At 48.0% G+C, this 17,832-nt stretch overlaps 1 protein-coding gene across 5 annotated transcripts in view; it reads left to right on the top strand.

The window, feature by feature from the left end:
* Nucleotides 1–5,572: 5,572 nt before the first annotated feature.
* The window catches only part of CPNE2 (copine 2), a 54,392-nt gene continuing 42,132 nt past the window's right edge, over nt 5,573–17,832 (top strand). For all 5 annotated transcript variants that reach the window (XM_081514267.1, XM_081514266.1, XM_081514265.1 and 2 more), the window contains exon 1: nt 5,573–5,768. The gene's annotated coding sequence lies outside the window, so the exon portion shown is untranslated. The remainder of the gene's footprint in view (nt 5,769–17,832) is intronic.

Below are 17,832 nucleotides of genomic sequence, written 5' to 3'. Positions count from 1 at the left end.
GCCACAACCTAAGACCCAAAGCAGCCAAATATTTTTTAAATGACCACACTTGGTTTCCTGGAGCACAGCAACTTCAGTGTTCTTGCCTGGACAATCCCCATGGATGGAGGAGCCTGGTGGGCTGCAGTCCATGGGGTCGCAAAGAATCAGACACGACTGAGCAGAAAGCACACTCACTTGGTTTAAAAAAAAGAAACTTCCTTTCCTGCCACCAACTTGTTTGGAGGCCGGGACTATTTTTCTACCCCACACTGATGAGATCCAGTCTCCCTATCTCTTTCCTTCCCAAAGTAAGCTCAGTTTAAACAGATAAATGAAAACAGATAAAACTCAAAGAAACCTAAGGCTCTGGGCCAGTAAGTGGTGTAATCAAAATGGTTCTCCATGTGCTCGCTCCGGCAGCACATATACTGAAAAGGTGCTCCCCGTCTCTGTGCCTGAGTCTTCTCACGAAGAATGTGACCAGGCTGGTGAGTTCCCAGGTCTAACTGCAAGGGTAGGATCAGCTCATTTTGCTACTTTGTCCCTTGGCCTCCATCCTGTGGTTTTACAGACTGAATATCCACCTTTCTGATGGGAGTCACAGAATCTCCCTTCCCACTCCCTTAGGTCTCAGATCCTCCCAAACTGCCCCCTCCATCCTTCCCCTAAACACGTCTGAAGTTCACTCTCTGAGCCAGTACCTCTCAAACTAAAAAACAAATCATTGTTACAGACACTGTCGTGTGCACTGAACCATCTGAGGAGTTCATTAACTTGCAAATTCCGATTCAGCAGGTCTGGGGTAGGGCCTGAGATTCTGCATTTCTAAGAAGCGCCTGAGTGATGTCAGTGCTGCTGGCCACACCGAGTGAAACCACAGACCGGTGAGTGGATCTCAAGCCTGACTGCATATTAGAATCGCCTGAGGAGTTTTTAAACTCCCTTCCTAAGAATGGAGTGGTACTTTGAAAGCTCCACAGGTGATTCTGATGTGCAGCCATGTTGGCGACCCACTGGAGAATGCTGCCCCTCAGGGAGGCTAGGGAAGCCTTTGCACATATGTTCCTTATCTTGTCCTGTTAGATCCTGGTGACCCTCCTTCCCCAGACAGGACACTGAGACCCAGAGATTCTTCCTAATTTGCCCAAAGGCAGCCTAGTAATAAGCATTGTATGTGAAAGCTAGTAAATGGTAGCGCCAGGAGTCGAACCTGGTCTTTACAACCTTTTTGTTTGTTTGTTTTCTTTACAGTTTATTGAGATATAATTGACATATAGCAGTGTATAAGTTTAGGGCTTCCCAGGTGGCTCAGTGGTAAAGAATCTGCCTACTAATGCAGGAGACACAGGTTCGATCCCAGGGTCTGGAAGATCCCCTGGAGGAGGAAATGGCAACCCATTCCAGGCAACCCAATCTCTGTCCATGGGATTTCTCCAACCTGGGAAATTCCATGGACACAGGAGCCTGGTGGGGTACAGTCCATGGGGTTGCAAAGAGTCGGACACAACTGAACACACATGCCCTGTATACATTTCAAATGTATGATAAAATGACTTATGAATACATATACTGTGAGATGATTACCATGCTAAGTTCATTAACATCCATCATTTCCTATAGATACAAATAAAAGAAAAAAATGTATTTCCCTTGAGAGAACTCTTAGGATCTATTCTCTTAACAACTTTCAGAGTTTGCAACTCTGAATCCCGCAGGCGCTGCCCCAGTTTCTGCATCTGTTTAGTGAGGGCATGAGCAAAATGAGTCAAAGCACAAGGACCTACTTTCTCCAGGTGCCAAGATGACCTGATGCTTCATCGCTACACTCCCTCAGGTGGGGTCTGAATCCTTGGTTGGCTGCCTCTCCTGGTTAGAGTTCTGTAGGACTTCACCCTCTGGGAACTCCTCTAGACCCATAGCCACAATCTCAGTAACAATGTCCTCCATATTACAAATAAGGCCCAGAGAGGCACAAGATTTGCCCATAGTCACACAGCAAGTATTTAGTGGAGCTCCGATTCCAACTCTGGAGCATTTAAGGAGGGAGGACTTTGGGACGGTCCTGGCTGGGGACTTAACTGGTCTGTGGGTCTGTGTGTGTTCCTCAAAGAGAAGGGCCCCTAGGAAGGCACGAGGGCTCTATGACCTGCTAGCCTTGCCTCTGGCCCTCAGCCCCACCCTTATGTGGCCAAGGCCAGGCCTGGGGGCAGTGGCCCCAGACAGAATTGTGTATGCCATCTGGACATATCGGGAGCTTCCTGAATGAGACCTTACAGTGGCTGGTTTGGTAAAGATCCTCCCAGGACTGGGCCCAGGGGCAGCTGGTCTTCCTCCCTCCCCCAGCCACCACAGTGCAGCACCCCACCCCCACCCAGTGTCACTCCAGAGCTGGAGCCCTGGGCCCCCAACCCCCCACCCCCGCCCTTGAAAGCCACACCTTGTTGCTCATCCCACACCAGCCCCAGCCCTGCCCTGGCTGCCCAGAAACTGACCTCTGCCCTGAGGAGGAGGTGACAGAAGAGGAACTTTCACTAGAGAACGAAGGCCAGATGGGGTCCTCAGGTTGAGTCTTAGAAGCCAAAATCCTCAGTCTTCTGTGCCCATAGTCCCCACCCCTGCACATGCTTGCACACTGCAGTATGAGACCTGGGCTGATGGATATGTCTGGGACCGAATAAAGGGCAAGCACGAGGAAGTGGGGGAAGTCCTGGGCATCCTGACCCTAGAAGGAGATATCTCTGTATTAGAGTGACCACAACCCTGGATCTTAAAAGTAGCAATAACAACAGGCTAGCCCTGTTGTCCAGGCATGCCTGGTACCAGGCCAGACACCAGATACTAACTCTGTCCTTCCATTTTACAGAGGAGGAAACTGAGGCCCAGAGGATTGAGTGATCTCACCTAGGCAGTCACTGGACAGGCGGTCACAGGACCTGGGGCCACAGTTCCATGCCTGAGATGTAGGAGTGGGGTGAGCCACGCCCACCTCTCGATGAGATCCTGGAGTGGGATGTCTCTATCACTGATTCGTCTCTACATCAACCCCCTTTGTGGGCTGATGGTATTTTCCAAAGATGGCCACCATAATATCTCCCCTCCCACATGCTCTTCCTAAAGGTGAGGATGATTCCTAAAAACTCCTCTCACCTAGAGGTGGGGCCTATGGAACCAGCCAGTGACTGCAGCAGAAGTGACATTATACGAATTCCAAAGCCGAGTTCTAGAAAAGATAATAAGGCTCCCACCTGGTTCCCTTGGATACTCACACTTGGAACCCTCCCGCCATGCTATGAGGAAGCCTGGGCCGCATGGAAGGGTCACAGGTAGGTGTTCCAGCTGCAGTCCCAGCTGACAGCCAGCATCGATTGCCAGATAAATGTGTAAGAACACTTCTAGATAACTCCAGGCCCGGTCATGGCCTGACTGCAAATCTGTGAGAAATCCTGAGCAAGACCTGCCCTAGTTGAGCCCAGCAGGCCCCCAGAGCCACGAGAGATAATGATGCTTGGGATGATTTAAGAGGTACTGTAGATTACTGTAGATTACTCCATCCTCACCCTGCTTACACACACCTGAGGCCAGCCAGGGCCTCCTACACAGGTGGTGCTGCTTCAAGTCACTCTGATCCACGAGCCATGAGTGCACGTGCACACACACCCCCTCCTAGCAGCCTATTTAGGGAAATGGAGGCTTCCCAATTGTGCACAGAGCAGTCTCTATCAGGGCAAGAAGAGACTTCAACATTTTGTAGTAACGGCCCTGTTTTGTGTGTGGATCAAAGACAGACTGTAGAATCCACCGTGATGGACACTTGGCCTTAAACAACTGACCACTACGTTTTCCTAATTCCTGACATTTAAAAAAAAGCTTTATTGAGATATAATTCACATGCTATAACTTTTGCCTCTTTAAAGTATATAAGTCAATGGTTTTGAATATATCTACAGATGTGTAACCATCACTATAATTTTATACTTTTTAACTAATTAGCGTGCGCCAGGTCTTAGTTGCGGCACTCAGGATCTTTGATTTTCTTTGTGGCATGTGGGATCCTTAGTTGAGGCACAGGAACTCTTATTTGTGAGATTTAGTTCCCTGACCAGGGATCGACCCCAGAGCCCCCTGCACTCGGAGTGCAGAGGCTTAGCCACTGGACCACCAGGGAAGTTCCCTTTGCCCTTTTCATACAGTAATATGATTGCCTGGGCCATGGTCTTGCCTCTGATGAGAGGTGAGCACCTTGAGGGAAGGGACTCTCAGCTTGGATTCACCACCATCCATCCCAGCGCCTGACTCTTCTGCTCTGGAGCAAGGAGAGGAGAGGGACTCTAGGGGTCAGATCAATCAGGAAAGGCTTCCTGGAGGAAGAGGGGCTGCAGCTGGGTCTAAGAATGACTCTGGATTGGTTTGCCCCACAGCTGGGCTGAGGGTTTTGAGGACTTTTAGGTGGAAGAAAGAGAAGAGAGTTTGTAGGAAAGAAGGATGGATGAGGGAGCAGGTAGGCAGAGAACAAAGCTCAGAGCCCTGGGGCTGTTTAACAGCCGCCCTCTAAGGCTGCAAAGTGCCAGTGACTCAGATGTGGAGGGAGGCTCGCTGGCTGCAGCGTGAGTCTCCCAGTTAACCCTCGCCTGCCTAGAGTGGAAAACTCACAACCCAAGTGCTCTGGGTTAACTCCAGTCCGTGAGCCCCGGCGCCAAAGGCTTTGGACGTGGACTTGAGGTCCGGAGACCTGTCCTCCACAGTCTGGTTAAATGAGGCTCCTGTCTGGGCGGGGGAGCGGGCACGGAAATACTGTCGATTGACCTGCAGCTCGAAATCGGTGCCTCTTATTGGAGAAAGAGGGCCACCGCCGAAGGATGGACTAGGCGCCAGGCTCTCAGGGGCCCGCCTAGTCGTCCTCCGGCTGCCTCGTCCCAGACGCCGTTCGAACTGTCTTTATCCCATTGTCTCTGTCAGAGAAATACGTATGTGTGGTATGTGTCATCTTCCCAGTCCCTGGCGGCGACAAGAAAACGCCGAGCTCTTTTACTAAGAAAAAAAGAAGAAAAGGGAGGGGTGAAGAGAAAACACAGCGATCCCAGGGCTGTCAGTACAGCCCAGAACCAAACCCCGTGGTGTATCCCCCGAGGGCGCAGCGTTGAGTCCAACAGCCCTTGGGATCGAGGCAGCAGGCGGCGCCCTACGGCCCCGCAGGCCCGGGTAGAGCCCACCTTCGGACACGGGCGCACAGTGCAGGCAACTCGGAGGTGCCCGCAGCTCGGACGGGGCCGGCCTGGGGCGAGTGCAAGCCACCCGCGTTCCGATCCGCGGAGTGCTAGCGAGCAACGTTAGGACCCTCGGATTCCAGCCTCGAACGTTCGGATCCTGGGATCCCCGCCTCGAACCCACGGGCCCCCGAGGCGCTGGGAGCCCGGAGCGCCAGGGCGCGCCAGCCTCGGGGTCCGAACCACCGGCGGCGGGCGGGACAGCGCCCCTGCTCCGCCCGTGGAAGCGCCCGCCTCGCCTCCCATTTCCCGCCCCACGCCCGCCCCCTTCCTCTGCCGAGGGAGGAGCCCGAGCGGCAGCTAACGCCGCCGCAGCCCGCCCGCCCGGCCCGGGAGGAGGACCGGACCGCGAGCGGCTGGGAGCGCACACGAGCTGGCCATGGCCGCAGGGGCAGCGCCCTGAGCCCGTCCCGCGTCCGCGGGCCCGACCAAGCAGCGGAGCGCCCTGGGATGCCCCAGTGGCCCGGAGCGCAGGGAGCGGCACCCGCGCGGTGACGGGGAGCGGCGCCCGCCGGACCCGCGGTGAGCGCGGGCCCTGGCGGGCAAAGGGGCGGGCTGGGGCCCGTGGCGCGAGGGCTCAAGTTCGGCCTGGGGGCTCGGCTTCTGGAGCCAGTGGCGAGCTGGAAGGAAGCTGGGTTCGGCTTCGAGGGGCTGCGGAGCCCCAAGCCCCTGCCACCCGCTCGCATCCAGACTCCGGCGTTTCGGTGACTCAGCTCCGACCCGGCCACGCGGGGGCGCCCTGGCGTCTTCGCGGACAGCTGGGGAGCCGAGGGCAGGGTGCCCGGAGAACGGAGGTGCCCTCCGGGGTCCGAGCCCAGCCGCGTCCAGACCCTCCTCCCTCGCCCGAGGACCCTGGGGGAAGGGGGCGCGTCGGGAAGGTGGAGTCCCGCCACCATCGCAGCTGCGGAAGTCTTGGAATCAGGCTGGCCCCGGGCGCTCCTCGCCAACTTTTGCCCTGCTCCCACCCGGGCCCACCACCCCCCTCCGCCCGCAGCCCCTGGGACCTGCTAGAGAATCAGCTCCCTGCCGGGGAAGGGGGAGTAAGGACAGGGAGTGGAACTGGGCAGCTTCCCAGAAGTCGGAGTGTGTTTGCAAACTAGTTTTTTCCGCAAAAGCTGTCTGGCACCTGTGTGTTTGGAGAGGGGGGTGGGGAGGGAGGAAGCGTGGAGAAAGAGCAAGACCCTTTCTTCCTTCCTGGTCCCCGTCTCCCCGCAGCGCTGTTTCTTTGAAAAGATAGAGGGCTCTGACTTTCCTCTTCCTATTCCATCCCCCAGCCTCATTGGACAAGCCTCTTTGGGGAAGGGGCTCCTTCACAGGGGGCTGTGATTTGTGATTTGCCCAAGGTCACAGGTGGAACCCAGGGCTCTGGTAGCCAGGTGGAGGTGGTTCTTGCTGTTTGGGACTCCCCTGGCCCTGTTATGTGCCGGGGGAAGTGACGAGGGGGCGGAGAATCTGGGAGAATTGTCCCACCGACCCTTAGTTTTTGCTCCCCGAGGGATGTCAGCTATCAGGGATGGGGGAACTTTTTCGGTTTCTTGGGGTACTCACAGCTTCACTCATTGGGGAGGGGAGCCAGGCTGTAACCTTTGGCAGCTGCAGGCTGCCTGTGACCAGCCTTCATGGGGAGCTGGGGAGACCTGGGTCTGAACACCTACCCAGCAGTGGGCCCCTGGCCGAGATCTTCCCTCTGAGTCTGCAGGTCATCATCTGTAAAAGGGGCGGATTGTCCACAGTCTATGCATATAGAGGCAGGGTGTAAACATAAGGAGCGGTTTTATTGCAGTACCTTGGCGTGGAGCCCAGTGAGTGGGAATGCCCCAGGCACGTGACAGAGCTGGCCCGAGTGAGAGGGGTCACCCAAGCAGTTTTCTCTATGGAAAGAACCGTGGCTAAGAATGTGGACTCTTGGGTTCTGGCCCTCTGCCCTGTCCCTTTTTAGGTGCCTTGCCACTCCTAGGGTTTAAGGGCTTTTCCGGTGGTAAAATGAAGCAAAATATGACTCAATCCAGTTTACCAAGCTGCTGGGAAACTAGAACTGGGGGCAGGGGGCAGGTGTTCTGCAAAGTTGGATGCACTGGTGGTCATGGGACCTCCCTCCCAGAGGCCACAAGAATTAAAACTCAGGGATGTAAGAAGAGGGTCGGAGAGAGAGCCTCAGTTTTTGTACTAGTAAAGTAGTGAGAGCACTACTCTACACCTTTGTAATCTTCTAAGGGTGATTGTATTGTTCTCGAAAGGAAGCCGTGAGGATTAAATTCGACAACAGAGGGCTCATGCGCCCAGCGCGGTGACTGGTCCGTGATAAGCGCTGGGTTAACGTTAACCATGGTTATCATGGTTATGGGAATATTAGTAAGCCTGATGTGGGTTGCTGATTTGAGGATTCCTTCTGAGATTTTTTCATGCCAGCTCGGCTCTTCTCTCTCCCACCTTCTTCCTGGAGAGAGAAGCCTCAGAATCCAGATGGCAGACTTTTAGGCTATTCCAGGGGCAGGTCCTGAGCAGGAAGGGGCCAATAGGCTGAAGAGAGTACCATGGAGGGTAGTACATCCAGTGGGGTGGTCCCATTTCCCCCACCTTGGGCTGGCCTCGCAGGGCTCTAATGGGTGATGGAAAACAGAAGAACATTCTCTAGGAATTCCTGCAGGAGTGGGGTCACCAGGCAAGGTCTGAGAAGCCCTCAGCCGAGGCCAGGGTCCCATCTGCCTGATGCTCTCCTGCTCACACACTTGCAGGGGCTGCTGAGTCACGGGCGGTCACTTCAGGAATCCAGCCCCCTCCAGCTGGGAGAATATGGCTTCAGAGAGGGGGCAGGGTTCCCTCCCCTCCTGCCTGCTCCCCACCCCACCACAGGACACAGGGTGGGCTCTTTGGGAGCTGGGAGGCCAGGTCACCCTAGAATCTGGGAAGGCAGCAGGTGGAGGAGATGAATCATGGTCCTCCCCCGTTCCCCAGGAGGAGGATGCAAGTCCCAAGGGGATTCAAGGCTTCCTGAGGTCCCACGGCACTTCCTGGCTCCCAGACCAGTGTCCCCTCCCTTTGCTGGGCCACCCGGCCTCTGCTCTGTGGTGAAGTCAAGGGGTGGCAGGCCCATGACCTGGAGCATTTCTCCACCCGCCCGGAGATGAAACTAGACTAGCCGCTGATCCCTCCCTCACTGTCGCATCACCTTGCTTAGTTTTTCTTGGGCTCTTGGCCACTCTCTCCCCTCATCTGGGGGAGTGGGGGTGTGTGTGTATGTCAGCTTGTTCTCTGCCCTCCTCCCCAGAAGGTCAGCTCCAGGGACAACAAGGGCATCTTAATGTCCATCCTATTCAGGGCATTTTCCCTGCACTTACAGGTTCTCGGTCAGTGTTGGAAAGATGGCTGAGTCTGCCCCTCCTTGTTGAATGGGTCTGTGATGTTGGGTCATGGAACTTGCAAGAGTCAAGAGCTCACCCTTTGGGGACTCTGGGAAGATCCTTGTCTCACTGTGCTGAATGCTGGGGCGCTATCTGAGGGCGGTGGCCTTGCTGATGGAGAAGGAGCAAACGCTGGCCTGGGGGAAGGGAAAAGTGTGAGTCTGGGAGAGGTGAGATTTATCCAGCGCTGATTCACCCTGGGATCTGGGGGGAGGAGGGCATGGCAGCTGCTGACCTGGGTGGGTCATTGTCTGCAGACTCAGGGATCTGGGGTGTTCTGGGGAAAGTCACCCATCCTCCAGGTGACCTGGGCCACATCTTTTAATCTCTCTGACCTCAGTTTCTTCATCTAGACATGATGGAACTTAACATCAGGAGCTGTTCCTTTGCTTTCTTCATGTGGTCCTTAAAGGCAGCTATGAAAAGGCTTGCAAACCAAAGAGGGCTTTGCCCAGGTAATGTGGTTTCCACTGGTGGTTTTGGGTCCCTGCCATGCAGGAAGGCTTTTCTCATCATGCAGCCATCTATTCGTTCCTCAACAATGTTTTTTAATAGCATAACATGTTAAGGGTTTATTTACTGTTTTAGGTATGATTTGTTTATTCATAGACTTTAAAAAACTTTTTATATTATAGTTGATTTACCGGGTTGTGTCAGTTTCAGGTGTACAGCTAAGTGATTCAGTTACACATATATCCATCCTTTTTCAGATTCTTTTCCCATATAGGTTATTACAGAATATTGAGTAGAGTTCCTTGCGCTATACAGTAGGTCCTTGTTGATTATCTGTTTTATATATGGTAGTGTGGATATGTTAATCCCAACTTCCTTATTTATCCATCTTCCCCTCACCCCAGACTGCCACATCTTTCCCCTTTGGTAAGTTTGTTTTCCAAGTCTATTTCTATCTTGTAAATAAGTTCATTTGTATAACCTTTTAAAATATTTTACATATAAGTGATACATAATATTTGTGTTTCTCTGACTTGCTTCACTTAGTGTGATAATCTCTGGGTCCATCCATGTTGTTGCAAATGAAAGTAATAGGGATAGATCATGTGGTAGTTCTATTTTTAGTTTTTTTTAAGGAACTTCCATACTGTTCTCTGTAGTGGCTGTACCAGTTTACATTCCCACCAACAGTGTAGGAGGATTCCCTTTTCTCCACACGCTCTCCAGCATTTGTTGTTTGTAAACTTTTTGATGATGGCCTGACTGGTGTGAGGTGATACCTCATTGTAGTTTTGATTTGCATTTCTCTAATAATTAGCAATGTTTAGCATCTTTTCATATACTTTTTGGCCGTGTGTACATCTTTTTTTGGAGAAATGTCTGTTTAGATCTCTGTCCATTTTTTGATTGGGTTATTTGTTTTGATATTGAGCTGCATAAGCTGTTTGTATATTTTAGAAATTAATCCCTTGTTGGTAGTATCATTTGCAAATATTTTCTCCCACTCTGTCTTTTTGTTTTGTTTATGGTTTCCTTTCCTGTGCAAAAGCTTTTACATTTAATTAGGTGCCATTTGTTTGTTTTTGTTTTTATTTTCATTACTCTAGGGGGTGAATCAAAAAAGATATTAGTGAGGTATGTCAAAAAGCATTCTGCCTATGTTTTCCTCTAAGAGTTTTATAGTATCGGTCTTACATTTAGGTCTTTAATTGATTTTTATTTTATTTTTGTATATGATGTAAAAGAATTCTTTTACATGTAGCTGTCCGGTTTTCCTGGAAACACCTATTGAAGAGCCTGTCTTTTCTCCATTATATTCTTGCCTCCTTTTGTCATGAATTAGTTGACCATAGCTGCATGGATTTATTTTTGGGCTTTCTATTCTATTCCATTGATCTCTAAGTCTGTCTTTGCGTCAGTACCATACTGTTTTGATTACCGCAGCTTTACAGTATATTCTGAAGTCAGGGAGCCTAATTCCTCCAGCTCAGTTTTTCTTTCTCAAGATTGCTTTCGATTATCAGAGTCTTGTGTTTCCATACAAATTTTAAGATTTTTTTCTTCTAGATCTGTAAAAAATGCCATTAGTAATTTGATAGGGATTGCATTGCATCTCTAGATTACCTTGGGTGCTACAGTCATTTTGACAGTACTGAGTCTTCCAATCCAAGAACGTGGCATATCTTTCCATCTGTTTGTGTCATCTTCAGTTTCTTTCATCAGTGTTTTATAGTTTTCAGAGTACAGGTCTTTTGCTTCCTTAGGTAGGTTTATTCTTAGGTATTTTCTTCTTTTTGATGGAGTGGTAAATAAGATTGTTTCCTTAATTTCTCTTTCTGATCTTTTGCTTTTAGTGTATATAAATGCAACAGATTTGTATTATTTTTTTATCCTGCAACTTTACCAAATTCACTGATGGGCTCTACTAGTTTTCTGATAGCATCTTTAGGTATTTTACAGTCAGACATGACTTAGCAACTGAAAAACAACAACAAATGTATAGTATCATGTCATCTGCAAACTGACAGTTTTACTTCGTTTCTAATTTGGATTCCTTTTTTTATTTCTCTCATTGCTGTGGCTAGGGCTTACGAAACTATGTTGAATAAAAGTGGTGTAAGTGGACATCCTTGTCTTATTCTTGATGTTTCAGGTTTTTACTTTTGAGTATGATATTAGCTGTGGCTTTGTCATATAGGCCTCTATTAAGCTGAGGTATAGTCGCTCTTTGTTCACTTTCTGGAGAGTTTTTATCATAAATGAGTGTTGGATTTTATCAAAAGTGTTTTCTGCATTTTTGAGATGGTCATATGGTTTTTATTCTTCAGTTTGTTAATGTGGTGTATCACACTGATTGATTTGCAGATGTTGAAAAATCCTTGCATCCCTGGGATAAATCCCACTTGATGATGGTGTATGATCCTTTTAATGTATTGTTGGATTCAGTTTGCTAGTATTTGTTGAAGATTTTTGCATCTATGTTCCTCAGTGATACTGGCCTATAATTGTGTGTGTGTGTGTGTGTGTGTGTGATATCTTTGTCTGGTTTTGGTATCATGGTGATGGTGGCTTTATAGAATGAATTTAGGAGTGTTCCTTCCTCTGCAATTTAACTATATACACACACACACACATACATATGTGTGTGTGTATTTATTTATTTACTTGTCTGTGCCAGGTCTTTGATCTTTGTTGTGTGATGAAGGATCTTCGGTTCTTTAGTTGTATCATGTAAACTCTCAGTTGCGGCATGTGTTAATAGGATCTAGTTCCCTGACCAGAGATTGAACATAGCCACTTGCATTAGGAGCATGGAGTCTTAGCCACTGGACCACTGGGAAAGTCCCTCCTCTGTGATTTTTTTGAAATAGTTTCAGAAGGATAGGTGTTAACTCTTCTCTAAATGTTTCATGGAACTCCCCTGTGAAACCATCTGGTCCTACACTTTTGTTCGTTGGGAGTTTTGTAATCACAGTTTCAAGTTCAATGCTTGTGATGGGCCTTTCATATCTTCTATTTCTTCCTGTTCAGTTTTGGGAGATTGTACCCTTCTAAGAATTCATCCATTTTTCTAGGTTGTCCATATTATTGGCATATAGTTACTTATAGTAGTCTCTTATGACCCTTTGTATTTCTGTGATGTCCACTGCAACGTCTCCTTTTTCATTTCTAATTTTATTGATTTTATTGAGCACTCTCGCTTTTTTTTTCCTTGATGAGTCTGGCTAAAGGTGTATCAATTTTCTCTTTTCAAAGAACCAACTTTCAGTTTCATTGATCTTTTCTATTTTTTTGTTCATTTCTTTCATTTATTTGTGCTCTGATCTTTATGATATCCTTCCTTCTGCTAAACTTTGGGTTTTGTTTGTTCTTCTTTCTCTAGTTGCTTTAGGTGTAAACTTAGGTTGTTTATTTGGCAGTTTTCTTGTTTCCTGAGGTGAGATTGTGTTGCTATAAACTTCCCTCTTGCAACTGCTTTTGCTGTGTCCCATATGTTTTAGATCATCACGCTTTTGTTTTCATTGTCTCTAGGTATTTTTTAAAATTTCTTCTGTGATTTCTTCAGTGACCCATTGGTCATGTAGTATCATATTGTTTAGCCTCCACATGTTTATGTTTTTTACAGTTTTTTTCTTATGCTGCTGCTGCTAAGTCGCTTCAGTCATGTCCGACTCTGTGCAACCCCATAGCTGGCAGCCCACCAGGCTCCGCCGTCCCTGGGATTCTCCAGGCAAGAACACTGGAGTGGATTGCCATTTCCTTCTCCAATGCATGAAAGTGAAAAGTGAAAGTAAAGTCACTCAGTCATGTCCAACTCTTCGCGACCCCATGGACTGCAGCCTCCCAGGCTCCTCAGTCCATGGGATTTTCCAGGCAAGAGTACTGGAGTGGGTTGCCATTGCCTTCTCCATAGTTCATTTCTAATCTCATAGTGCTATGGTTGGAAAAGATAATTGATATGATTTCAATTTTCTTAAATTTATCAAGGCTTGCTTTATGGCCCAGCATATGATCTATCCTGGAGAATGTTCTGTGTGCACTTGAGAAGAATGTGTATTCTGCTACTTTTGGATGGAACACTCTATAAATATGAATTAAGTTCATCTTGTCTAATATGTCATTTAAAGTCTGTGTTTGTTTATTGATTTTCTGTCTCATGATCTGTTATTGATGTAAGTGGGTGTTAAAGTCCCCCACAGTTACTGTTGATTTCTCCTTTTATGGCTATTAGCATTTGCCTTATAGGTTGAGGTACTCCTGTGCTGGGTGTATATACATTTACAATTGTTGTATCTTCTTGGATTGATCCCTTGATCATTATGTAGTATTTTTCTTTATTTCTTATAACAATATTTTGAAATCAATTTTGTCTGATACGAGTATTACTATTACTATTCCAGCTTTGATTTCTGTTTGCATGGAATACCTTTTTCTATCCGCTTGCTTTCAGTCTGTTTGTGTACCTAGATCTGAAGTGGGTCTCTTGTAGACAGCATATGTATGGGTCTTGTTTTTATATCCATTCAGCCAGTCTGTGTCTTTTGGTTGGAGCATTTAATCCATTTGCATTTAAGGTAATTACCAATATGTATGTTCTTGTTGCCATTTTGTTAATTGCTTTGGGATTATTTTTGTAGGTCTTTTTTCTTCCCTTCCTCTTTTGTTCTTTTGTGACTTGATGATTATCTTTAGCGTTGTGTTTCGATTCCTTTTCCATTTTTGTGTGTACATCTATTGTAAATTTTTGGTTTACAGTTCCCATGAGGTTTTGATATAGCAGTTTGACATATAAACAAGATTATATTAAGTTGCTGGCCTCTTAACTTCAATGCGTTTCCAAATATCCTGCATTTGTACTCTCCTCACAGTTGCTGGTTTTGATATCATATTTGTGTGTGGATGATTTCCTACCTTTACTGTATGTTTGCCTTTACCAGTGAGCTTTCCTGTTTGTGATTTTCTTGTTTCTAGTTGTGGGCTTTACTTTTCGGCCTAGAGAAGTTCCTTTAGCATTTGCTGCAAAGCTGGTCTGATGGTACTGAATTCTCTTAGCTTTTGTTTCTCTATAAAGCTTTTGATTTCTCTATTGAATCTGGATAAAAGCCTTGCTGGGTAGAATATTCTTGGTTGTAGCTTTTTCCCTTTCATTACCTTAAATATATCATGTCACTCCCTTCTGGCCTGCCGAGTTTCTGCTGAAAAATCAGCTGATAACCTATGGGGATTCTCTTGTGTTGTCTGTCGCTTTTTCCTTTTTGATTGTAATATTTGCTCTTTGTCTTTAGTTTTTTTATGTGTCTCAGTGGGTTCCTCCTTGGGTATATCTGTATGGGACTCTCTGCGCTTCCTGGACTTGGTGACTGTCTCCTTTCCTATGTTAAAGAAGTGAAGTGAAGTTGCTCAGTTGTATCCGACTCTTTGAGACCCTATGGACTGTAGCCTACCAGGCTCCTCTGTCCATGGGATTTTCCAAACAAGAATACTGGAGTAGATTGCCATTTCCTTCTCCAGGAGATCTTCCCGTCCTAGGGATTGAACCCGGGTCTCCCGCATTGTAGGCAGACACTTTACCGTCTGAGCCACCAGAGAAGTCCTGGTTAAAGAAATTTTCAGCTATTATTTCTTCAAATGTTTTGTCAGACCCCTTCTCTCTCTCTCTTCTTCTCAGTTCAGTTCAGTCACTCAGTCGTGTCCAATTCTTTCCAACACCATGAACCACAGCACGCCAGGCCTCCCTGTCTATCACCAACTCCCGGAGTTTACCCAAACTTATGTCCATTGAGTCGGTGATGCCATCCAACCATCTCATCCTCTGTCGTCCCCTTCTCCTCCTGCCCTCAATCTTTCCCAGCATCAGGGTCTTTTCAAATGAATCAGCTCTTCGCATCAGGTGGCCAAAGTACTGAAGTTTCAGCTTCAACATCAGTCCTTCCAATGAACACCCAGGACTGATCTCCTTTGGGATGGACTGGTTGGATCTCCTTGCAGTCCAAGGGACTCTGAAGAGTCTTCTCCAACACCACAGTTCAAAAGCATCAATTCTTTGGTGCTCAGCTTTCTTTATAGTCCAGCTCTCACATCCATACATGACTACTGGAAAAACCATAGCCTTGACTAGACAGACCTTTGTTGACAAAGTAATGTCTCTGTTTTTTAATATGCTGTCTAGGTTGATCATAACTTTCCTTCCAAGGAGTAAGCGTCTTTTAATTTCATGGCTGCAGTCACCATCTGCAGTGATTTTGGAGCCCAGAAAAATAAAGTCAGCCACTGTTTCCACTGTTTCCCCATCTATTTGCCATGAAGTGATGGGACCAGATGCCATGATCTTAGTTTTCTGAATGTTGAGCTTTAAGCCAACTTTTTCACTCTCCTCTTTCACTTTCATCGAGAGGCTCTTTAGTTCTTCTTCACTTTCTGCCATAAGGGTGGTGTCATCTGCATATCTGAGGTTATTGATATTTCTCCCGGCAATCTTGATTCCAGCTTGTGCTTCTTCCAGCCCAGCATTTCTCTTCTTCTAAGACCCTTATAATGCAAACAATGCATTTAATGTTGTCCCAGAGTCCTCATTTTTTTCCATCCTTTTTTCTTTATTCTTTTCCATGGCAGTGATTTCCACCATTCTGTCTTCTAGCTCACTTATTTATTCTTCTGCCTCATTTATTCTGCTGTTGATTCCTTCTACTGTATTTTTTCTTTTGGTTATTATATTGTTCATCTCTGCATGTTTAAATTTTCTCTTTGTTAAACACTTCTTATATATTCTTGATCTGTGCCTCCATTCTTTTCCCAAGATCTTGGATTATCTTTACCATCACTACTCTGGATTCTTTTTTAGGTCAATTGCCTATCTCCACTTTACTTGGTTGTTCTTCTGGGGTTCTGTTTTGTCCTTTCATCTGAAACATATTCCTCTGCTGTTTCATTTTGTCTAACTTTCTGTGTTTGCAGTCTCACAGGCTACAGGATCATAGTTCCTCTTGCTTCTGGTGTCTGTCCCCATCTCGTCGTGGCTTCTTCTTTGTCTTTGGAAGTAGAAGATCTTTTCTTAGTAGATTCCACTTCTTTTTTGTCAATGGTTGTTCAGCAAGTAGTTGTGATTTTGGTGTTTTCATGAGAGCAGGTGAGCTCAGATCCTTCTATTCTACCATCTTGCCTGGGCAGGCTTCTCAGCAAATATTTTCTGAACCAGCTCCTCTATGCCAGGGACCGTGTGAAGGCTGAGGCACAAGTACAGAGCTCCAAATAGAGTTGAGGAGACAGAGTAAGGGAAGCAAATAACAAAGAGATAGAAAAACTTTAGTTGGTCAAAAATGCCGTAGAAAAAATAAAGCAAGGTGACTAACTGAGATGTGATTGGGGGCTTGGGGGATGTGGGTCAAAGAGAGTTCAGAGGAGGCGGTGGTGGTGACATTCAAGCTGAGGTGTTAATGGACGGCATGACATTCATGGCTGTATCCCAGCCTACCTGGTTCCCAGCAGGTGATCTGTGGGTGCTTTTGAATGAATGAAGGAGGGAGGGGTGCCCGGGCAGAGAGAGCGGCACCTGCAAAGGCGCTGAGGTGGGAACTTGCTCAGGGTATTCCAAGGGCCTGTTCTCTCCACCACCCCCACCTCTGTCTCCTTTAGTGGTTCTTGGGTCTCCTCAGGAGCTTGGGGCATCTGGCCTGCCTGCTGTACCCTGGCTGTCCCCTTCCCCATGACACAGGAGAGCACATGCTTGGTTCCCAGAAGATGGTGCTGTCCAACTGCTCCCTCCTTTGGGGTCCCAACAATCTTCCTGAGTCAAAGTCACATCCCCATGGGGCCCCCCACCCCCTCGCCGAGGGCTGTGCGGGGCTGGGCAAGAGCACAGTGGGCCCTGCCTCACTTCACACTCTGCTTTGCACCCGACTGGCTTAGTGACCTTGGGTGGGGTATTAGTTCCCCAGGACCTCTGTAATGAAGCACCACAAACTGGGTAGCTTCAAACAACAGAAATGTATTCTCTCACAGTTCGGGAGGCTGTAAGTCCAAATTCAAGGTGTTGGCTGGGCTGTGCTCCCTCTGCAGGTTTTAGGGGAGGGTACCTCCTTGCCTCTTCCAGCTCCTGGTAGCTGCAGGCATCCCTTTTTGTGGCAGTGTCACTCCAGTCTCTGCCTCCTTCTCATGACTGCCTTCCCTCTGTGTCTTAAACAGTATCCTCCCCTACGGACATCAGTCATGTGGGAATCAGGGCCCATCGTACTTCAGTATGTCCTCGTCTTAACTCCACATCTGCAACTACTCTGTTTCCAAATGAGGTCACATTCTGAGGTGCCAGGGGTGAAGGTTTTAACACCTCTTCCAGTGGGCACAGTTCAGCCCCTGGTAGGTGGGTTACATGACCTCTCTGTGTCTCAGCTGTCTGATCTGTGAAGTGGAATGGTAGTGATGGGCTCATCTGCCAGGCTTGCAGGGCAGCCTAAATGGAATGGTGGAAATCTCAGGACAGGGCCAGACACTCGGTCAGTGCTATTATTTCCATCTTGTCTGTGAAGACTTCCTGAGAGCTGGGACCAGGGGCTGGGGAGCAGATGGCCGTGTCCTTGCCCAGAAGGACTTGCTGAGGCAGGCTGGGGGCTGGAGGGCCCGGGATGTGGAGGCTTGGAGAGGCCGCTCCACACTGTCTGGATGGGAAGGGGCACCTGGGCGCCTCTTCAGTGTGGTAGGATGAAAGCCCTTAACGAAAGGTAGGGAGTCCCATCTGC

This window comes from Giraffa tippelskirchi, chromosome 7 (assembly GCF_054371585.1).
Source record: "Giraffa tippelskirchi isolate mGirTip1 chromosome 7, T2T-mGirTip1v1.2.pri, whole genome shotgun sequence".
NCBI lineage: Eukaryota > Metazoa > Chordata > Mammalia > Artiodactyla > Giraffidae > Giraffa > Giraffa tippelskirchi.
This window is presented reverse-complemented; position numbering and strand designations above follow the sequence as displayed.